Source organism: Mus caroli, unplaced genomic scaffold, assembly GCF_978045245.1.
Source record: "Mus caroli unplaced genomic scaffold, Mus_caroli_1 scaffold_7, whole genome shotgun sequence".
In the NCBI taxonomy this organism is placed as follows: domain Eukaryota; kingdom Metazoa; phylum Chordata; class Mammalia; order Rodentia; family Muridae; genus Mus; species Mus caroli.
The window spans coordinates 55,245,930-55,253,011 of record NW_028227262.1 but is presented as its reverse complement, the minus strand read 5'-3'; positions in this window follow the sequence as shown (position 1 = coordinate 55,253,011).

Here is a 7,082-nt window from a genome sequence, read left to right as displayed (position 1 = left end):
CATTGTATTGAATCTGTAGGTTTCTTTTGATAAGATGGTCATTTGTACATTATTAATCTTATCAATCCATGAATATTTTCTGCTGTCTTCTTAATTCCTTTTTTTTTCAGTGTTTTAAGGTTTTCTTTGTAGAGATCTTTTATTTCCACAGTTAGGTTTATTCCAAGGTAGTTTTGAGGCTATTCTGAATGATATTGTTTCTTTTATGCCATTCTCAGTATGTTTGTCATTAGTATATAAGAAGACTATTGATCTGACTGTTAATTTTGTAGACTTTCACATTACTGAAAGTGTTTATCAGCTCTAAAAGTTTGGGAGCTAATTTTATCATTTGCAAATAAGGGTGCTTTGAATTCCTTATTTGTATTATTTTTATTTCCATCTCTTGGCTTGTTGTTCCAGTAAAACTTCAGCACTATATTAAATAAAGGAGGCAAAAGTAGATACTCTTGTCTTGAAAGGTGTATGTACCTGTCATGTTGTTGAATTTATAGTGCTTGGTGGTCCCTAAATCCTCTTTTGTACAAAAAGTGACTTAGCATCATTTTTTCTTCCTATAACCTCTTGGGTTCAATAATCTTTTGCTTAAGTCAAAAATATTCCTGTCAGTGTCTTCTACAGGGCTGGTTTGGTAGTCATAAATTCATTTAGCTTACATTATAATGTAAAGGGTTTTTTTTTAATTTTTAATATTTTTATTACATATTTTCCTCAATTACATTTCCAATGCTATCCCAAAAGTCCCCCATAGCGCCCCCCACTTCCCTACCCACCCATTCCCATTCTTTTGGCCCTGGCATTCCCCTATATTGGGGCATATAAAGTTTGCAAGTCCAATGGGCCTCTCTTTCCAGTGATGGCCGACTAGACCATCTTTCGATACATATGCAGCTAGAGACAAGAGCTCCAGGGTTCTGGTTAGTACATCATGTTGTTCCAACAATAGGGTTGCAGATCCCTTTAGCTCCTTGAGTACTTTCTCTAGCTTCTCCATTGGGAGCCCTGTGATACATCCAATAGCTGACTGTGAACATCCACTCCTGTGTTTGCTAGGCCCCGGCATCGTCTCACAAGAGATAGCTATATTTGGGTCCTATCAGCAAAATCTTGCTAGTGTATGCAATGGTGTCAGCGTTTAGAAGCTGCTTATGGGATGGATCCCTGGATACGGCAGTCTCTAAATGGTCCATCATTTCATCACAGCTACGAACTTTGTCTCTGTAACTCCTTCCCTGGGTGTTTTTCCCAATTCTAAGAAGGGGCACAGTGTCCACACTTTGGTCTTCATTCTTCTTGAGTTTCATGCGTTTAGCATATTGTCTCTTATATCTTGGGTATCCTAAGTTTTGGGCTAATATCCACTTATCAGTGAATACATATTGTGTGAGTTCTTTTGTGATTGTGTTACTTCACTCAAGATGATGCCCTCCAGGTCCATCCATTTGGCTAGGAATTTCATAAATTCATTCTTTTTAATAGCTGAGTAGTACTCCATTGTGTAAATGTACCATAATTTCTGTATCCATTCCTCTGTTGAGGGACATCTGGGTTCTTTCCAGCTTCTGGCTATTATAAATAGGGCTGCTATGAACATAGTGGTGCATGTGTCCTTTTTACCGGTTGGGACATCTTCTGGATATATGCCCAGGAGAGGTATTGCTGGATCCTCCGGTAGTACTATGTCCAATTTTCTGAGGAACCGCCAGATTGATTTCCAGAGTGGTTGTACAAGCTTGCAATCCCACCAACAATGGAGGAGTGTTCCTCTTTCTCCACATCCTCGCCAGCATCTGCTGTCACCTGAATTTTTGATCTTAGCCATTCTGACTGGTGTGAGGTGGAATCTCAGGGTTGTTTTGATTTGCATTTCCCTGATGATTAAGGATGTTGAACATTTTTTCAGGTGCTTCTCTGCCATTCGGTATTCCTCAGGTGAGAATTCTTTGTTCAGTTCTGAGCCCCATTTTTTAATGGGGTTATTTGACTTTCTGGAGTCCACCTTCTTGAGTTCTTTATATATATTGGATATTAGTCCCTTATCTGATTTAGGATAGGTGAAGATCCTTTCCCAATCTGTTGGTGGTTTTTTTGTCTTATTGATGGTGTCTTTTGCCTTGCAGAAGCTTTGCAGTTTCATGAGGTCCCACTTGTCAATTCTCGATCTTACAGCACAAGCCATTACTGTTCTATTCAAGAATTTTCCCCCTGTGCCCATATCTTCAAGGCTTTTCCCCACTTTCTCCTCTATAAGTTTCAGTGTCTCTGGTTTTATGTGAAGTTCCTTGATCCACTTAGACTTGACCTTAGTACAAGGAGATAGGAATGGATCAATTCGCATTCTTCTGCATGTTAACAACCAGTTGTGCCAGCACCATTTGTTGAAAATGCTGTCTTTCTTCCACTGGATGTTTTTAGCTCCCTTGTCGAAGATCAAGTGACCGTAGGTGTGTGGGTTCATTTCTGGGTCTTCAATTCTATTCCATTGGTCTATTTGTCTGTCACTATACCAGTACCATGCAGTTTTTATCACAATTGCTCTGTAGTAAAGCTTTAGGTCCGGCATGGTGATTCCACCAGAGGTTCTTTTATCCTTGAGAAGAGTTTTTGCTATCCTAGGTTTTTTGTTATTCTAGATGAATTTGCAGATTGCACTTTCTAATTCGTTGAAGAATTGAGTTGGAATTTTGATGGGGATTGCATTGAATCTGTAGATTGCTTTTGGCAAGATAGCCATTTTTACAATGTTGATCCTGCCAATCCATGAGCATGGGAGATCTTTCCATCTTCTGAGATCTTCTATAATTTCTTTCTTCAGAGACTTGAAGTTTTTATTATACAAATCTTTCACTTCCTTAGTTAGATTCACACCAAGATATTTTATATTATTTGTGACTATTGAGAAGGGTGTTGTTTCCCTAATTTCTTTCTCAGCCTGTTTATTCTTTGTGTAGACAAAGGCCATTGATTTGTTTGAGTTAATTTTATATCCAGCTACTTCACCGAAGCTGTTTATCAGGCTTAGGAGTTCTCTGGTGGAATTTTTAGGGTCACTTTTATATACTATCATATCATCTGCAAAAAGTGATATTTTGACTTCATCTTTTCCAATTTGTATCCCTTTGATCTCCTTTTGTTGTCGAATTGCTCTGGCTAGGACTTCAAGTACAATGTTGAATAGGTATGGAGAAAGTGGACAGCCTTGTCTAGTCCCTGATTTTAGAGGGATTGCTTTGAGCTTCTCACCATTTACTTTGATGTTGGCTACTGGTTTGCTGTAGATTGCTTTTATCATGTTTAGGTATGGGCCTTGAATTCCTGATCTTTCCAAGACTTTTATCATGAATGGGTGTTAGATCTTGTCAAATGCTTTTTCAGCATCTAACGAGATGACCATGTGGTTTTTGTCTTTGAGTTTGTTTATATACTGGATTACGTTGATGGATTTCCATATATTGAACCATCCCTGCATCCCTGGGATGAAACCTACTTGGTCAGGATGGATGATTGTTTTGATGTGTTCTTGGATTCGGTTAGCAAGTACTTTATTGAGGATTTTTGCATCAATATTCATAAGGGATATTGGTCTGAAGTTTTCTATCTTTGTTGGGTCTTTTTGTGGTTTAGGTATCAGAGTAATTGTGGCTTCATAGAATGAGTTGGGTAGAGTTCCTTCTGATTCTATTTTGTGGAATAGTTTGTGAAGAACTGGGATTAGATCTTCTTTGAAGGTCTGATAGAACTCTGCACTAAACCCATCTGGTCCTGGGCTTTTTTTAGTTGGGAGACTATTAATGACTGCTTCTATTTCTTTGGGGGATATAGGGCTGTTTAGATCATTAACCTGATCTTGATTCAACTTTGGTACCTGGTATCTGTCTAGGAACTTCTCCATTTCATCCAGGTTCTCCAGTTTTGTTGAGTATAGCCTTTGGTAGAAGGATCTGATGGTGTTTTGGATGTCTTCAGGATCTGTTGTTATGTCTCCTTTTTCATTTCTGATTTTGTTAATTAGGATGCTTTCCCTGTGCCCTCTAGTGAGTCTGGCTAAGGGTTTATCTATCTTGTGATTTTCTCAAAGAACCAGCTCCTTGATTGGTTGATTCTTTGAATAGTTCTTCTTGTTTCCACTTGGTTGATTTCGCCCCTGAGTTTGATTATTTCCTGCCATCTACTCCTCTTGGGTGAATTTGCTTCCTTTTTTTCTAGTGCTTTTAGGTGTGTTGTCAAGCAGCTAATGTGTGCTCTCTCTAGTTTCCTTTTGGAGGCACTCAGAGCTATGAGTTTTTCTCTTAGAAATGCTTTCATTGCGTCCCATAAGTTTGGGTATGTTGTGGCTTCATTTTCATTGAATTCTAAAAAGTCCTTAATTTCTTTCTTTATTCCGTCCTTGACCAAGGTATCATTGAGAAGAGTGTTGTTCAGTTTCCACGTGAAGGTTGGCTTTCTATTATTTATTTTGTTATTGAAGATCAGCCTTAGTCCATGGTGATCTGATAGGATGCATGGGACAATTTCAATATTTTTGTATCTGTTGAGGCCTGTTTTGTGACCAATTATGTCGTCAATTTTGGAGAAGGTACCATGAGGTGCTGAGAAGAAGGTATATCCTTTTGTTTTAGGATAGAATGTTCTGTAGATATCTGCCAGATCCATTTGATTCATAATTTCTCTTAGTTTCTCTGTGTCCCTGTTTAGTTTCTGTTTCTATGATCTGTCCATTGGTGAAAGTGGTGTGTTGAAGTCTCCCACTATTATTGTATGAGGTGCAATGTGTGCTTTGAGATTTACTAAAGTTTCTTTAATGAATGTGGCTGCCTTTGTATTTGGAGCATAGATATTCAGGATTGATAGTTCCTCTTGGAGGATTTTACCTTTGATGAGTATGAAGTGTCCCTCCCTGTCTTTTTTAATGACTTTGGGTTGGAAGTCAATCTTATCAGATATTAGAATGGCTACTCCAGCTTGTTTCTTCATACCATTTGCTTGGAAAATTGTTTTCCAGCCTTTCATTCTGAGGTAGTGCCTATCTTTTTCTCTGAGATGAGTTTCCTGTAAGCAGCAAAATGTTGGGTCTTGTTTGTGTAGCCAGTTTGTTAGTCTATGTCTTTTTATCGGGGAGTTGAGTCCATTGATATTAAGAGATATTAAGGAAAAGTAATTGTTGTTTCCTGTTATTTTTGTTGTTAAAGTTGGCATTCTGTTCATGTGGCTGTCTTCTTTTAGGTTTGTTGAGGGATTACCTTCTTGTTGTTTCTAGGGCGTGGTTCCTGTCCTTGTATTGGTTTTTTTCTGTTATTATCCTTTGAAGGGCTGGATTCGTGGAGAGATAATGTGTGAATTTGGTTTTGTCGTGGAATACTTTGGTTTCTCCATCTATGTTAATTGAGAGTTTGGCTGGGTATAGTAGCCTGGGCTGGAATTTGTGTTCTTTTAGTGTCTGTATAACATCTGTCCAGGATCTTCTGGCTTTCATAGTCTCTGGTGAAAAATCTGGTGTAATTCTGATAGGCTTGCCTTTATATGTTACTTGGCCTTTTTCTCTTACTGCTTTTAGTATTCTATCTTTATTTAGAGCATTTGTTGTTCTGATTATTATGTGTCGGGAGGTATTTCTTTTCTGGTCCAGTCTATTTGGAGTTCTGTAGGCTTCTTGTATGTTCATGGGCATCTCTTTCTTTAGATTTGGGAAGTTTTCTTCTATAATTTTGTTGAAGATGTTTGCTGGTCCTTTGAGTTGAAAATCTTCATTCTCATCCACTCCTATTATCCGTAGGTTTGGTCTTCTCATTGTGTCCTGTATTTCTTGGATGTTTTGAGTTAGGATCTTTTTGCATTTTACATTTTCCTTGATTGTTGTGCCGATGTTCTCTATGGAATCTTCTGCACCTGAGATTCTCTCTTCCATCTCTTGTATTCTGTTGCTGATGCTGGTATCTATGGTTCCAGATTTCTTTCCTAGGGTTTCTATCTCCAGTGTTGCCTCATTTTGGGTTTTCTTTATTGTGTCTACTTCCCTTTTTAGGTCTAGTATGGTTTTGTTCATTTCCATCATCTGTTTGGATGTGTTTTCCTGTTTTTCATTAAGGACTTCTACCTGTTTGATTATGTTATCGTGTTTTTCTTTAAGGATTTGTAACTCTTTAGCAGTGTTCTCCTGCAATTCTTTAAGGGATTTTTGTGCTTCCTCTTTACTGTCTTCTACCTGTTTACCAGTGTTCCTTTGTATTTCTTTAAGTGTGTTATTAAAGTTCTTTTTGAAGTCCTCTACCATCATCAGGAGATATGCTTTTAGATCCGTGTCTAGCTTTTCCGGTGTGTTGGGGTGCCCTGGACTGGGCGAAGTGGGAGTGCTGGGTTCTGATGATGGTGAGTGGTCTTGCTTTCTGTTAGTAAGATTATTACGTTTACCTTTCGCCATCTGGTAATCTTTGGGGTTAGTTGTTGTCGATGTCACTGTTTAAAGATTGGAGCAGAAGCTGTGTTCCACTCACCAGGAGTCTCAAAATCCTGTGGCGGGGGTCGTGGGTAGCTGGCGGTACACCGGAAGAGGCCTTTGGTCCTACTCAGGCCGGTTTTCTGCTTTCCTAACTAATGCAGTCTCAGTTCCCGCGCGCAATTGGATTGGAGCAGAAGCTGTGTTCCACTCACTAGAAGTCTTAAGATCCTGTGGCTGGTGTTGTGGGTAGCAGGCGAGTGTCAGCCGACCCTGCGCCCTAGCTACCCCGGTGCTTTTCTGACTGAAAGAGGCTTGTGGCCCTATGTAGGCCGGATTTCTGCCTCCCCAACCAAAGCAGTCTCAAGTCCCGCGTGATTGGACTGGAGCAGAAGCTGTGTTCCACTCACCAGCAGTCTCAAAATCCTGTGGCGGGGGTCGTGGGTAGCTGGCGGTACACCGGAAGAGGCCTGTGGTCCTACTCAGGCCGGTTTTCTGCTTCCCTAACTAATGCAGTCTCAGTTCCCGCGCGCAATTGGACTGGAGCCGAAGCTGTGTTCCACTCACCAGCAGTCTCAAAATCCTGTGGCGGGGGTCGTGGGTAGCTGGCGGGTGTCAGCCGATCCTGTGCTCTAGCTACCCCGGTGCT